Here is a 17,209-nt window from a genome sequence, read left to right on the forward strand (position 1 = left end):
GAAGGGAAGGGAAGGGAAGGGAAGGGAAGGGAAGGGAAGGGAAGGGAAGTTTTCTTAGGTAGCGGCTGGTGGTATAGCTGTGTTGTAGAAAATCCACTGCATAGGTTTATTAGCTTTTCCTTTAAAGATAGATCTTCAATAGCTACCTCAGTTTTCTTGTTCATTGCAAAAATTATTTACAACCTATGCTATTGTACCTATTCAAGGTCTTTTTCAGTAATAAATATCTTTGCTGAGGTAAAAGTTTCATCAAATTGCTTAACGTACCTAAAATATAACTTAAGAAAAGTAGCCCCAAAAACTTTAGTTCTCCTTGTTCTTTTTATTTTCTCTATGTGTTAGAAATGCTTAAAGTCTGTAATTGCTTTAATTTGATAACTACTGTGTCAAATCTTCTTCTGAGTCTTTAATTGCTATAAGAAGCTGTAGAGGGCTTCTTGGTAGTGGTCTGTGCTTGATTTTTTTTTTTTTTTTTTTCCTAAGAGCTGCAATGCAATCACCATCTCTGGGGCTTTATCTGTGGTTCCTTGTGTTTAGTGATTGCTATCAAAATGTTTATGGCTTGTAGGGAAAAACAACCAGCTCAGGCTGTAGGGAGTTTGTGCAGCAGTAAGAAAAGCTTTCTTAAGTTCATGTGTTGGTTTGCGGGGGGAGGTTTTTTTCCTCCAATAAAAGTAGGAAAGATTAAATATAACTTCTGTTCTTGTCTTCTGTCCTGTGAGGCTTTTCTCTCTGGGACACAAGCTGAAAGAGATGCTGATTTTTCAGATGGAGTGGTTGGCAACATGGAGGGACATAGCTGAGCAGTTCTGTTGAGGAGCTGCTACTGGAAAGCGTAGAAGGAAGCAAAGCAGAAGAAAGCTTGGTTTCTGGTGTTAACCTTCTGGGAATGAACTGGAGGGGCTCTTCTGAAAGGCAGAACTTACATAAAAAGCTTCAGCTGCCCGAGGGACCTGCTACAAACGATCAGTTCCGGTGAATTAGGGCTAGGTCCTGTAGATCAGACAGGTATATGCTCCCCAAAACTGGTGTTTCTCTATTGAGTGCTTGGAGGGGATATGAAACTTTAGTGTATCCAAGCGCTCTTTCTGATGAGTAAAGAACACAGACTGTGAGTATGCATCAGCACCTTGCACGGCTGGTGATACAGCTTCAAACTGTGCATGTATAGGCTACCTGCTGGAGGAGACTTACTATTAGCTGCTTGAGGAAGGCTTTTCAAGGAGGCATGTTCGTTATCTTTTATAAATTCATTTCTTCCCAGCTTACTTGTAAGCTCACCAGCTTCTTCTAGATAAATTGTAACCGACGATTGGAAATAATGATGAAATAAAAAGAATGTTATGCTCTTTAGCTCTGCCGCTGAGTCAGTAAAAACACTGCAGGTTTAGGTGTTACTAAGACTAGATAAATAGTAATCTTGGGTGCAACATGCTTGCTTTAAGACTGTCCAACTGGTTCCGATTGGTAAAATACATGAGAGTATGACCTAAACATCTACATGTAATGAATTTCATTATCCACAGACTTTATTTTTGCTTAACTGCTCCACAAGATTGGAGGATTACAAGTAATTTACGTAGTACTTGCGTATCCCTTCAAGGTTTTCTTTCAGCTTTCTGAAATATCACAAGCTTTTGGTTGTATATTGGCTGTCTGTCAATCAAGTGGTCATTTGCCTAAGTGGCTGTAATTTCTTTTGCTAGTGTTAATTGGTGTCTTCCCATGGACCAGCTTGCAGCCAGGTGTGGATCTGAAGAACTTCTGTGATTTCCAAGCACCTGGAGTCCTTGTTCTGATCACAGATGACTGTTATTGCTTTGTCTGGTCCTTTTTCTTCTGGCTTGCTTATATTTCAGTCAAATGCAAAGCTCATGCAAGCTAACTAGCTTGTGCAGTTAAGATATGCCAACTGCTTTCCTTCACAATGTAGACTATGATAAAATCTTAATCCACTTCTATGCCTTTTGTCAAATTATAATTGCTGCTAAACAAAGTGTTTAATCCTGTGTCAAGAAGAGAATGTAATTTGTATTAAGAAATAAAAATAGACTTGTAATTCTTGTCTTCTGTGTTGTAAGAGACGTGCCCTCTTACTTTGCATGCCAGCGAAGTGCTCACTAGGTAACAACTTATACAGAGATCTAACATCCATTCTCACAACTTACCTTCTTTCTAAGAAAGTGCCTGGTTGCTCAGATGAGATTGTCTCTTCTGTCAGAAGTGAGCTGGTCCATGACCTGGACGTGCACGGGGCTTTTAGGATTTGTGGAGTAGGTTCTCTTCTTTCCCAGTTACTGCAGGATGATGCTGAGGTGTGGGGTTCTGTTGCCTAAAGTCCTGATCTCCAGCACTAGGAAATAAGACTTTTTCCAAGCATGCTTCCTTAGGAGGAAGTCCTGAGAGGAACTTCAATGGCTGAAATGAATGTTGAGATGCAAAATGCCACTCTCTAGTATCATAGCTGTCATTGTACTTGAAGCTAACATCACAGATTGTACTTCCTTGCAGTGGATGCAATACATCTATAGGGTAGCAATCCTAGCCTCAGGTACTTGCACTTGCTTAGCTGCCTTATGGCTCCAGACAGATGGTTATGAGGAGCTGAGAATATGCATAGCTCAGCATGAAGGGCATTTGTCTTGGCACTGTAGCTGTTTACTCGCCGTCAGGCTTTGTTTCTGGGTTCTGCAGAACTATGCAAAAGCCAAGTGAGTATTGCATGTGTTGGAGGCAGTCCTCAAATACACAGGCTAGGACGGAAGGAAACAAAACAGGATTGTTTGGAAAAACAAAAGAAGTGGTGAGGAAAGAGGAGCATCTAGGGGAATGATCAGAGTGACTGTGAATAGAATAAGCTCAGCATAGGGATGCAACAGTAACTGAAACTTAAGCAGGGAGTTCTGTGTGTGGAAAGATCTTACAAATCTATGGTGAGCTGTAGATGGTGGTTGCTGGAGGCAGACTGTTGTTGTGACACTGATGTTCTGCTCCCGAATGCTGTTGGTAATCAATAACTTGGAGGAAAAAAAAAAAGTGGAAAGCTGACAGAAAGCTGTTGTGGTGTGTTACTGTCCTGCGAGGGGCTTCTGCAAGCTGTGGATTAGATGTAGCCTTGATCAAGCTTGTGGAAAGCAGAGATTGCTGTATGCTTCCCAGTACAGCGAAGTTATAGGGGTATTTGCTGTGTTCTCCTTGTGTTCACTTGTGTGACCATCAGTTAATGTTCAAACACAGAAATCTGACAGCAGAATGAACTTTCAGGATCACATTATACAGATCAGGCAAAGAATCACTTATCTAGTGCTAACTGTGAGCTCTGATTTATACTTACTGATATTCAGCTCTGTTGTAATGCAAATACTTGTGCTAATTTGCACTGTTCTAACGGTCACTTTGCAATATATAAACTACTTCAGGTGTCTAATTTTATACTCCTTCAATCCTGGCTATAAAGGCTTTAATGAGAATACTATTTGAGCAGTTCACTGCTACCAGGAATTTATTTCTGTGAGTTATTGAGTAACTGTATTCTGGTGATATTAGCAGCATTTAGCAGCTCAGCTGCTGATGAAATCTTCTTCTAATTACAAGCATGTTATTACATCAGTCCTACTCAAATTATCAAGATGTGCTGCTGTAGTGGAAATGCTAAGTCACAGCTTGAAGCAGTGATTGAGCACCTGGTGGGAAGGCAGGGCCAGCCCAGGGGAGCTCAGGTGCATGCAATGTACCTGAGTGATTGGAAGGGGAGGAGCCAGGATCCACCCCTTCCCAGACCTCATTTAAGGGTTGGCAGTGGAGGTGGGGGGTGTCTTGCTAGAGATCCCTGCTGATGTGAAGCCTTCCAAAGGTAAGCAGCTCTTTTCTGTTATTTCTGTGCTCACAGCTGTTGCATTTGTGTAAATCCTCACTTCTTTCAGCTTGGGATGTTGCTGCTGTGCTGTTGTTGTGCTTTCCATTGTATTGCAGCTGCCTTTTCAGAAAGAGCAGCAGGTGAGAAAGGGAGGCAAACCCATGCTAATTTTCAGTAGGTGTTACTGAAATTCCCAAGCATTACTGAGAGATTTTTTTTTGCTATAAAAGCAGAAGTCCAAGTACTTAATGGCAGAGAATGAGGGACAGGAAAAGAGAGTGCTACCTGGCTCAGGAGCAGTCAATTCAATAGAACTGAAAGGTCAGAGGAGTAAGTGGAAGTGATCAACATCTCATTACTCAGACTGCAAGAAACATCCCCTTGGGAAGCAGTACTGTTGCGTTCTGGCTGGTGGTGGGGAAAGCTACTGTGATTATGAAGCCTCAGAGTGTCATTATGGAGGATGTAAGTCTTAACCTTGATTTAACTGGTGTAACCAGCTGTGTTGTCTGAAAGCTGGAGGGGGAAACATGCTTAGAAGGGATAAACGACATAGATATTGGCTGTGCATGGCAGTGTGAAGTAAGAACGGCAGGATTCTTGGAAGAAAGCATTTGGGTTCTTTGGCTGGATTATGGCTAGCTGTAAAGAACTGCAGCTTCAGCAGGTTAAGCAAGTGAGGTCAGCAGACCAGCAAGTGGCTGGAGGCCTGCCTAGTAACTCATGCAAGCAGTAAGGGTGTAAGTAGCCTTATAAGAACTCAATTTGTAACGTTATCTTGCAAGTACAAAAAGCAGTAAGAAAACTAGTAAAGGCTGTACTAAAGAAGCAGAGAGGAGAGTGTTGGACTTGCCTGAGTTGCTGTAAGTGTTTGCAATCCAGTGGCAAATCCATTCTTGGGTGACTGCAGGTGGCTTGTCAATAGGCTGATGATTTGAGAAACTGATCTCAGCTGTCTTAATTTCATGCTTGTTGTGCTCAGTCCTTTGCTTTGATGGACAGAAGATAGGTAGGTCTCTTTTCCAGCTGAAAGCATTGTGCCTGATCTACCAAAGAGGAGTCTTCAAGAGCATACAAGTTCAAGAAATAGCTCTAAATGCTTTGACAACTACAAGGCTACACTAAACTTCAGTGCACAGAAATAGCTGTCATAGTTGCATCTATTTTTTTCTCATAATATGTTTGAATGGTAATTTTAAAAAATCTGCCTTTTTCCTTTGTGGATACAATTTTGAAAATGAACGTAGATGGTCTTGTGTTTTTCTGGAACTCTAGTAGGAGAAAGGTCATGAATCTTCCTGTAGCTTTAGCAATTCCATTGTGTATATTTGTTAAGTTCTTACAATGTAAGGGCTGAGCCCTTCTGAAATCCAGGCTGCAAGATGTTTTGTGTGGAAAATATTCTGCTGTTACAGTGGTGTTCCACTGCATATGTGTAGTGGGAGTGTTAAGTCACAGCTTGAAGTAGTGATTGAGCACCTGGTGGGAAGGCAGGGCAACCCAGGGGAGCTCAGGTGCATGCAATGAACCTGAGTGACTGGGAGGGGCAGAGCCAGGATCTACCTCTTCCTAGCCCTCATTTAAGGGTTGGCAGTGGAGGGAAGAGTATCTTGCTGGAAATCCCTGCCTACCTGAGGCCTTCTAAGGGTAAGCAGTTTTTTTCCTTTATTTCTGTGTCTATGGTTGCTGCACTTGAGATTATTCTCACTTGTTGCAGCCTGGGACTTTGCCACTCTGCTATTATTGCTGTGCTTTCCATTGCACTCTAGCATTACAATATGAGAACTTCTGTACATCACTGCATGGGGGAGGAGTCTTGGCAGGCTGCTTCTATAGGATTTTTCTTACTGTATTTGACATTTGCTATACCCATCAGGTAGCTCATAATGCTGCCTGAAATTATTTATTAATGCAGCTTTTATGTCCAAGAAGCAAAAGTGTGCCAGAATTCACCAAATAGTTTGATTATGCTATGTTAATGAAAACTATATGTCTTGTTGATGTATGTATTGATTACCTTATCACATCATGCTGTGGGAGCTTGAAACATTATTCAGCAGGGGATATTCTCACATGACCTAATAACAATAAAAACGATTTAATATGGAAGAAAGTTCCAACATGTTTTTTCAAAAATGGTAGTCTCTTTAATGCTAATTTCCTCTAAAGAGCAAACTACTTACTTTAGGAATTCTCTGTATTTAGAGCAAGAAAGTCTTATATTTGAATTCTCCCAGAACCCAGTATCAACCAGGTGAAATCCCGCTTCTTGCTGTAGTGTTGCCTGTTGGCTTGGGCTCAGGGGACATCAGTGTGAAGGCTTTGTGCTAGAAGTGATGGATGGTTGTGCAGTAGAATGAATTATTTTGCTTTTGAGCTAAATAAAATGCAGTGCTTGATAGTCTAAACGTGTAATACCCACAAGTAAAATCTCTCTCTTTGTCTTCTCTTCTCTGATGGCGAAGGTTGTGAGAGAACAATTGGTGGGGCCAATGTGGAGAGGCAGCAAGCTTTTAGGTTCATCTTGTATGTAGTGGGCTTTCCTGTCTTTTAGTGTAGTAGTAACAGATTAGCTGGTTTAGAATAGTTTTGAGCAGTCTAAATCCAGATATACAGAGGCACATCTGGCACTGATGAATGTGGCCAGCTTAGCATAAGGAGGTAAGCTGCTGCCTCATGGCTGAGGAATGCAGTCATCCATTAACTCAGCCACAGCTGTAGTATCAGCCTGGGCACTCAGGTTCTGCATGTTGATGTGATTTATGCTTTCCTTCCTTTGTTCTAACCCCCTAATCTGAAAGATCAAATTCCTTGATGTTGACATAACTGATAAAGAAATGCCTAACATGGAACTGGGACATCGGTGTTATGGGTAACACTGGAATACTGAACTCTGAATATTTTGTTTACTTGCAAAATCCTATTTTAGGAAAAATGGAAATTAAGTCCTGTGATAAATCAGCTGCAATTGTCTGGAATAAGTCAAAGGACTGAGAAAACTGATTGAGGGAAAAGAGGGAAATTCAGAACTGAAATTCTTGTTAAAAAACATCCTAGTGTGGTGGCTAGCCTCTTCTAGGTATTAACACTAAAACCCAATCAACTTCAGCCTATTAATTTTGTTCAGTGGAAGGCTTATCTTCCATTAACCCAACCATCCCAGAGCCTCTCTGTTGATGCTGTGCATAAACATGGTTTTATCTCAGAGAAAAATCTGCTATTGATGTGGCCAGAGACTATGGTGATTCTTGGATGCTATTGAATTGCTTTCCTCAAAGATTAGAAATGCATAAAAGCAAAGTACAACATGAATCTACTCAACAGATCGGTCAGAGGATTTCAAGTACATGCAAACTTCAGCATTTAGCAATTAATAAATTATGCTAATTGTCAATTTATTAATTGGCATTGGGTAGAACAATTAAAGAGGATATTTCTGCACTTCATTAAGGGTAAGAGACACCGTCTAAGAGATGAAGGTACGGGAACTAACTATGGCCCTACTAATTCCAGAGACCACAAATTACAGATTGTACTTGGCCTATGAGCCAGACTGTGAAGCGTTTTCTTATCCATAATGATGCTATAAATTGGCATGTGCAAGGAGTTAAAAATCAGCTATTTAAGGCACTATGAATTATAGATGGTGCATATTTAAAGTGAAAAGCACTCTTCATAGCATACCTTACATAAAGGATCTTAGAAGGTCACTTAATTTATCCAAATTTGAAATAATTAGAACTCCAAATGAGGCAACTTGATACAGCTGGAAATTTGTCTGTTGGTTATCCTTATCCAAATCTCTGTGCTTGAAGAAGATGATATCCTGGGACAGTCTTGAATACACTTTCCCCACTCTAGAATTCCTCTGAGAATGAAAGGGCTGGCAGTCATTTAACATCACCATTAATTCTGTGAAATACTTTAATGAATTATGAAGTTGTCTTTTAAATTGTGCGAGGCTTAGATAATTGTATGGCACTTTGTTTTTAAGAAACAAAGCTCCAGTTGGTTGGTGTTAATGGAAATGTTTATATTTTAATGTACGACAAATGGGTTGATGTGATGGTCAATGGTTGGACTGGTTGATCACAGTGGCCTTTTCCAACATTTATGGTTCTGTACCTGTGCTTCTGAAATAAGCAGATGGGAGGTGCATAGTTAATGCTGCAGAGGTGTATGTCGTGAAGAAACAGGGTACGACCAGTGGGATTTTAAAGCATATGTTGAGCTTTTGTTTAACAACATTGCTGCTGAAGAAAGACCTGTAATATTAATTGATATTGCTGATTGGCTGTAATCTTCATGCATGCAATCAATAAGCTGAGGCCATTATAGCCTTTTACTCACATTAAACCATTTTTAATTAACAATCCATTTTTATTGCAGAAGGAGCAAGTTATCTGTGAGCGTTTTGTGACTGTGTGTTTGTGGGGAAGGAAATGGAAAAAGGCAAAAACTTAAGATATTCCTACAAACATGGTCTTGCTCTAAATCTGGTGTGACTAAAGCAGAGGTGGGAGATAACAGTCTGATGTGAATGCTCCATCAGGTGATTTTCTGCTTCAAGAAAAGAATAGTTGCATTCAGTAACAGAGGGATGAAGCATTTGGAACAGCTTCCTAAGTGGCAGGGGATCAGTAACCCAGATGGTTCGTCCTGGCTCTTTGTTAACTTTCCACCCGTGTCTTGTGTGAATGGAATATGGAAGAGCTGCCCTTTCCTGTTGCCTTTGGAGGAGGGCCCAGCTACCCATTTCATAGATGTTGAACGAAATCCTATGAGGAGTGTAAATGGGATCACTGAGAACAGAGGTGCTTTTTTGTACAAAAGCGTAGGTCAGAACTGGTATTGCTCCAAGTCAAAGTGATGCTTTTGCCAACCTGTGTTGGCAGTGAATGTATTAAATCTTTCCATGGTACCTCTTGAAATGTTTTGTGATGCGCCTGCTTGTGCACCAGGCACCTCAAATCTGTGAAGCCATTGACTTTCTCCCTTGTGCATATAAAACAGGGCATTTGAAAACGAAGGCCCTAAAATTAATGATATCCACTTATTAAATTTCAATCTGTTTGAGCATGTTGGAAGAAACCCACCTGAGATTAAATGGGATGTGAAATAATGTCTGTCTGGGAAATGCGTGGATTTACTGCTGGTGAGCAGAATGAGAGCAGTTTCTGATAATAAAAATGAAGTGCCATGTTGAGGAAACTTAAGCAGATCCTCAGTGATGCTTCTGTACACAGCGTGGTATGCGCAAATGACGTTGCCAGATGGCACAAGACAAACGTGCACAGATCCTGGCAAAATAAATGACACTTCTTGCAGTGAGAGTCAACAACAAGCAGAAATACTTGCAATGCATTCTTTTACAGTAATAGAATATTCATAAATAATAAATTCCAGGCTAATCAATCCCTGCCAGGGAGGGAGGAACCAATGTTTGAAGTCTTGACAAAACTTTTGTCATCGGGTATTTAATTTTTCAGTTCATCATTAAACAATAAGATTAATAACTCCTGCCCTCGTTTGCAGGAAGTTATAACTCCTGTCTGCTCCTTGAGTAGAAGCATGGGTAGAAAGTTTCAGGCATAGATAACTGGAAAGTATGTCACTTTGGAAAGCTGCCAGGGTCTTTACATTAAAGAGATTAAAGAGCTAAAATAGACTGAGATATTCATTCCCTAGGTATCAGTACAGCATCGAAAGACAGATTATATTGATTCATCTGATTTTGAGAAAGCATTTCATCTTAATGATGAAGTTCAGTTTTTTTATTCAAAAGTTCTGTACTTCAAGGCGCAGCATGCGTTATCGCTTGCATTATCACTTGATTGCACTCGCCTGGAAATTAACAAGATGAAACCATCTAAAATTATATATACCAAGGAGGATACTTGCACAGCTCAGCTACACTAATCCATGGAGGAATTGAGTCTTTAACATTAAAAACAATCCAGTGTCAACTTAATGCTTTTTAGCACTGTGCGTGTGATAGGCTGATGGGTTTGACTGCATGTTGGTGTTTGAGATGGATGTAGGAGTAATTGCAGGGGTACTTGGTAGTCTTCTCATGCAGACTGAAATCTTCCTACAAGTCTGGGAGCCAGACTTGGAGCAGAGGTGAGCCCCTGCTGTAGCCACAGATGGACTCTGCTTCAGCCAGCCTCCTGTGGCCTTGGTGCTCCCGGGTACTCTGAGCATTTTGTGCTTAGCAGCTTTGTGAGATACAGCCTCTTCTGACTCGTAGAGCATCACCATCACGTTGGAGAACTCTAGTATCTTTCCTGTAAACACTTAGGGCAACAAATGCATCTTAAGACAATTAAATGTGAATAACTGTAATGGAAGGACCCCAGAGCTAGGAACAGATTTTCTGGTGGGGGGCTGCTGGGTTGGTGACTTGACTGGTAATATTTTTGTACCAGAGTCAGGTGTTCACCACCAGCTCAGTGTGAGGTCTTCACTGAAAGCAGACAGCTACCTCTTTCCTGTACTAAGAAAGTGGACCAGGGCAGCAAAGACCTGTTTAGGAATGCAAGCTACTGCTGGTAATGTGTCAGCGTGGGAACTGCAGTGCCAGGGATGGTTTTGGGGAGGATGCTACAGCAGCCAGATGTCCTGCTGTGTGGACAAATGGTGATGATTAACTCCACAGCTCAAAGTAACCATCAGGGTCCAGGCACCACCTGGGACCCATGCCAGCAAATGACCCCTCATCTGATCTTTGAATCTGTTTAGATACCTAAAGATTAAATCTCTCTAATGGGATTTTGAGAAGTGCTTAAGAACAGTTCGAATCTCTTTGCTGTTGGAAGCAGTGAGACCAGTACCTCTTCCTATCTTGCTGTAACGATCAGGTTGCTCTTTCAGCAGGGTGTTGTGCTCCTTTCCAGTGGTAGCTGTGTGGTTGCTGCTGGAAACAAAGTGGTGCTTCTCAATGTTACTCTCCTTGTCAGTCTCCGTTATTCCTTTGCTCCCACCAAACTCGTGTAAGCACAAAATCTTGGATAGCCAGAGAGATGGTGCCAGTTGGATGTTACACTAGTATCAATCCAGCTACACCTCAAAAAGCAGGAGAGCAGCTCAGCAGTGTGCATCCTGCTCTTCTGCATCTGCAGTGACAGCCACAGCCAGAGGTATCGCGTCTGGCTTGGCTCATGCATCAAAGTGTTCCCAGATTCATGGAAAAGTTTTCTGGGGATATTTTCCCTGAATATCTCCATCTACACTACATAGGAGCCAACCCATTCTGTTAGCAAAAGATTGAAGCTCTTTCATCAGTGTCTCCAGGAAATGTGAAGATGCAGGGCCAGAAGTGGAAGCTGAAGGGTATGATGCCTGGATGGTGGCTCTGTTTCTCTCCTTTGCTGTTTCTCTCTTGCTTTTCTGGTTGCCATAGATAACGTGGTCCTTGAAGCATGTTCATAGAATCATTAAGGTTGGAATAGATGGCTGAAACCATCTAGTCCAACCATCAACACGTCATGTTCCTAGGAATAGGGCTCTGTAGATAAATTCCTTCCCTATGAGTGAACAGATCCTTGAGATCTTCCATATCACCCACTAGAAAAGTGGTTAACTTGTGCTCCAAGTAGCATCGCCTTCTAGATAAACATGACAGAGTTGAGAATAAGAGTTTATCTCCTTTGGTTATCTATGTATTTCTTCTCCTTGGGAGTAGATGGTAGGCAAACCACTCATACATATGGTTTCCTGTAACTCAGGCCCAACTCCTGGAGCATGTGGTCTACCTGTCACTAGGAGAATGGCATAAGTGGGTTATTAATGACATAAGCAGCTAAAACCAGCTGAGCCCTGAACCCACTGCTGCTGTATGGCACTGGAGTCAGGGCATGGTGGTGAAATATGCTTCTGTTAATGTAATGGCGGGATAAAGGCTGAATGTACTTGCAGTGTGCTAAAGCCTATAAAGGGGCAGCAGGAAAAAAGGTAACAACCAGTAAAAGGTGCGGGCCCTGCTTGCTTCTTTCCTTGGTTTTGCAGTCAGGTTGCGATGAAGCACTGTGGATGGTACTCACTGTTTTGCCAGAGAGGTCCATCTCGGCTCCCCACGGTTTTATTTTTCCTTTTTTTTTTTTTTGCATTTAGTTGGTTTACTCTTTAACCTCACATATCACTATTAAACATTGTTGCTAAACCGCTATTTGATGTGCCTCATTTTCTGCAAAATGTTTTGAATTGTTGAAACTGTTCAGCAAAGTCCTGCGTTGTTTCTTAGCTTTGCAGCAGTGTGAGCTGCTGTCAGGCTTGCAGTGGGGAGCCACTTTCAGGGCAGCATTAATGCAGTTTTTCCCTGTTTGCAAGGCAGAGAGGACGCAGGCAGGGATTTTAACCTCCGTTCTGTTAAGCGATTGTAAAGCAACATAAATAGCTGATTTCTGAACACCCCTGGTGGGAATGTCTCAGGGGTTTCTGAATATGTTGCTCTCTCAGGAGTCTCTTGAGAAAATTGTTGAATAAATTGCATGCTTATACTGCACTGCTGGACTACTGAATAAAAAAGCATACCTATGTATTACTTTGATATTTTTATTAGGATTAGCAGGAGGTTTGGGAGCATTTAGTTATTTGCCCTTCTTTCTATTTTATTGAATGTTTGGACTGCACCATACTGTGCTAATTCAAAAACCCTGATGTGAGTGAAAAATGAACTGCTTTTCCTAGAAGAATCATGGCAAGAGGTACCAGGCTGTTCCCACCTGAGCTGGTTAGTGGCTCTGAGTCATGAAACGATAATGAAAATTTGATGAAATGTGCTGAATTTACAGAACTAGTTACAAGGTGTTTGATATGCTGTAATTTATAAGCCTCTTTTTTTTTCCTCTTGAAACATCCCATAACAAATGAAGAGGCTTTCCTTCAGCCCTTCCAACCTCCAGTGATTAAATTTACAGAACTGCTCTTACATTTCTCAACTCTAGTTTCTGTAGGAAGACACTTTATCTCTGACTGGGTGGCTCTCTGTGGTGCTGAGCCACAGGACAGCTTTGGGCATTGGGCCAGATCTTGTTTTTATTGTGGACTGCACCATCCCAAGGTGAGCTGCATGTAAAACTAAGTTTCTTGTTAGGGAGTTCTGGAAGATGGTGGGTTTTTATGTTAGCCCTGGAGTGGTATGACTTGAAGTAGCCAGCCCAAGAATGTGGTGATGGTCTTCAATGAGAGGCTATAACAGCTGGTAGAGGGCACGCATGGCCTGAAAGAATTGCTACTTCATATCATTAGATGGGATAAGGAGGGATTTCAAGCAAGCATTTCTTGTGCTTGGGACTTTTCTTCTGCTGAGTGTATGGGTTCTTGAGGGAGCAGCTGAGCAAGAAGCTGCTCACAAGATGCAGTAGGGAGATGGCTTTTCCTGGAGAATGCAGAGGAGATGGCCATTTGTGCACTTGTTTACCTTTAACTTTTCCATTTGTGTAAATTTTATTTCATAAGAAAGCTGGAATGAAAAGTGGCTGCAGGGTGAGGTCAAAGCAAAGGCAGTGGCTGAGTTCTGTCCAGCCAGCAACCTCTATGGGCAGTGTGTGCTCTGGTTCTTCCAATGCTCTGTGCCTGTCTGTAAGCAATGCTGCAGGTATCTGGGCAGCAAATAAGACACTGACATCTGGTATTCCCCATCATGCTGCACGGAGACATTTGTGGCTCTAGACACTGCTGGTCTACCTAATAACTTGTGCTTCTTAAAAGGCAAAATATCAGCCATCAGTTCTTAGCATCCTGCCTCTGGCTTGCAGCTCCATCTGGCTGTGAACTGAGTAGAACCATTGTGTGTCTGAGGAGCTTCCCTCTGTGAGGCTGCAGCTTCTTGCTGTGTGCATCTGCTTGCTTCCCAGCCTAGGGAACACGAGTGGGTGCCTATTTCTGTAAGAAGTATCTGTAAACAAGAAATTCTCATAGCCTTTGCAGAGGGTGGAGAAAAGCGAATAGGATTGCAAAAAATGATGACCTTTGAGCAGAACCTTGGTCCTGGAAAAGAACCAGAAATTTCCTGGGCTTTATTTGATGCACCTTTGCTGCTAACCTAGGGCAGCACATTCTATAACGGAGCTATAAAAACCCTTTTTTACAAACACAAAGAGAAGACTACTAAAACCCCACTGAACGACAGAATTCCTCTGCTGTTCTTTAAGGTGGGTAGTGGTGGCCATTCATCATCTACTGCCCAGCAGGAATGGGTCTGTAGACTTGGGGGAAAAGTGAGAAAGAGAAGACAGTGCATCACTTCCTCTCTACATGGTGATAACAGCTTTCTGCTGATTAATCTGTGTTCAGAAGTGTGCACTTCCTAACCCACATCAGCTAATGTCTGAAAAAATGGTGAAGGCAGCTGCTAATGCATGGCTTCAGTGGGAAGTCAGCAGAATGCTGAATGTGGGCGTCCTTCCAGGTACGTTCAGGGGAGACATACAAATGTTCTTGCTGTAGCTAAGGCTAATATATGTTGCAACAGAAGGCATCTTTCTCAAAAGATAAAGTATCTAACTGGTATGATCAGTGTTTTGTCAATTACATCTGGGAGCGCTTCTTCCTTTGGGGGCCCAGTTCTCTTCTTGAAGCGTTTGGTACTGTGCATAACCTGAAAGATGAGTTCTTTCACAATTAAATTTTTCAGGCAAAGGGCATAAATCGCACAAGGAAGAGAAGAAAGAAATGCAGCGCCCAGCTGAGATATTAAAAGAAAAATACGGATGTCCCAGAGAAAATGCAGTGATCCCTTGGGCCAGTCGCCAGTGGGTGTGCCAGCTCAGCTTGTGTATGGAGTGAGGCTGAACCTGAAGGATTTGAAGGTGTCAGTAATGGAGAGACCCATTTGTGAGAGTGGTAGAAGTGAGCTGGCTCAGTACAGATGGCAATTCTCTGAACACAGCTTTGCCATTTGTTTTGTTGCATTTGCCTTGGCCAAGTTGGTGCCCTTTTCGTGTTCCTCTGCTTTTAATCTCTCAATTTTGCAGGTTCACTCTTATGTTTCTTTCTCTGTCTCCTCCTTGATTTCACATTATTGACTTTCTGTGACATTTTGAAGTTAATTGTTCAGGTGAAGTAGTGCTGTTTTTTAGGGGCTATAATTTATGGACAACACGAGCCTAAGTGATGCAAAAAGCCCAAACAAGCATAGATAGGGAAGTGGGTAACATCGCTAGGTCAAACCCCAAACTCCCATATCACCAAACAACAATCTGCTTGCTTGATCACTGAACATAAAATGCAAATCCTGTAATCTGCACAGAGTGAGTTTTAAAGAACTTGAAAAGGAAGCCTGCCTGAATATCCAAACATCATGGTGAATAACAATATGATGTTTATAATCCCACTACTTACCGTATTCCCAAGTAACAGTATTTGTCTTGGCTGCAGTGTGCCTAAGTGGCTTTTCCTTTCGATTACACTTAAGGACTTAAATAACCTATAAAATAATTGAGTAACCTCAGCATGTGTGACTGAACACAGAGCTGAACAAAGGCCTGAGTACTTTTGCTCATACAAGAGTTAATAAGAATTTTACTACTTATTACTCTTGGTCTAAAATTCCCTACTAAGACCTTTATATGAACCTAGAGAGGAGAGGAACTTGGAAGGTTTTTCAGGTCTCTTATAAAAATAGAAGGATAGCCAAAATTTCAGACAGGAGCAGTGCAATATTATGTGACTGAAGATTTGAGACCCTTCTTCTGTGCCCACTGAATCAACGTTGTTACTTTCCTGTCGTTTTGAAGTATAAGACAATTTTTTTCATTTCTTGCAGTGAATTCTCAGTAGTATATTTTCCTGCAGTTCACAATAAAACAGATATATATATTTTCCCCAGGAACGTGGACAAGTTCACTGTAAAAGAGAGCACCTTGCCCTCACTGATGTCACTGAAGAAATTGGTGCAGCACAGTCAATGCACCCTGCACTCTACCTGGATATTTGTATACCTCTCTGCTCACTCCCCCCTCACGTTCTGTTGTCAAATTGCATGACTACCTTAACTTTTGGTGAGAGAGATACTCAACAGCTTAACGGTTTTGTTGAGATGCAGAAATAACGTGGCACAAAATTTTACTCGTTTATAGAATCACAGAAGCTTTAAGATAGGAAAAGACTGCTAAGATCATCAAGTCCAATCATTAATTGGCTTAAACCAATGTTAGTCTAAGAAATGGACTCCCACATGTGCAGTACTACTAATACAGCATCTTGTGACACTGGAGCACAGAGGGAATGTTGCTGCTGGCCAACTTGCTATTAAGTGTTCACTGAGTGAGGTTGTGTTGGAATAGATCTGGTGTCAGTATTCATTTATAAGTAAAACATGGCTGTGGACACACTAAGTCAGTGCTGAAGAGTTAATAGCAGTGATTGTGTTGGTTGTGAACTCTCAGTGAGTGCTTCATGGGCAGATCCATTGCTTGCTTGAAAGCAAAAGTTGTGCCAAGGGAGTTTCAGGTTAATTAGGAAATCTTTTTTCTCTGAAAGAGTGGTGATGCATTGGCGCAGGCTGCCCAGGGAGGTGGTTGAGTCACCATCTCTGGAGGTGTTCAAGAAAAGTTTAGATGTTGTACTAAGGGTCGTGGTTTGGTGGGGAAATACTGGTGGCAGGTGGATGGTTGGACTACGTGATCTTACAGGTCTTTTCCAACCACTATGATTCAATTATAAAATCGGGAGCATATTCATTAAAATTATCTCAGAGCACCTGAGCATTTGCTTTGCACTAGTCATGTGCATAACTCTGGCTTTATTTACTGCAGTGTGTGCCTGAGAGAGATGTTTTGAAAGTACAAGCTGCTTAACTGCTCCTTATAACCATTTAAATTCTGGAAGTGGTGTACTGAGCAGGATTGTGGGTGCATTCCTCAAGAATGAAGTTTCCTTACTTTGTGCAAGGTGACTCTGTAAGGAGGTGGATGCAGACTATCAGGTAAGGTATTTTCATTACACTGTGCCTGAGGACCATCAGCTTCAAGCTTTAACAGGTGCAGAGACAGATGACCAAGAGAATGAATTGCTTGCTTTGTAAGAGTCTGGAAAATCTTAGCTTGTAAAACTTGGCAAAAAGAAAGGAATAGAATCTGGTTGGTTTCTTTGGTACATTAAGGAGTTAAGTACCAGACAGAGAAAGAAGTGAAATGAGAAGACAGCATTTGAACAAGAACAGATGGGTACAAATAAATAAGGCATGATTAAATCTTTATTCCCTAATAATTAGCCTAAGAGTGACGACTGGCACAAGGAAGTCTGGAAAAGACTTCTAAAAGACTTCTATAAAGGCAGTGGGTTCCCAAATTTACCTGACTTTGAAATGGAATTTAGGTGGTATTTAGATAGAAGTTATGAAGATTTTAT

The sequence above is a fragment of the Numida meleagris genome, chromosome 8 (assembly GCF_002078875.1).
Source record: "Numida meleagris isolate 19003 breed g44 Domestic line chromosome 8, NumMel1.0, whole genome shotgun sequence".
NCBI lineage: Eukaryota > Metazoa > Chordata > Aves > Galliformes > Numididae > Numida > Numida meleagris.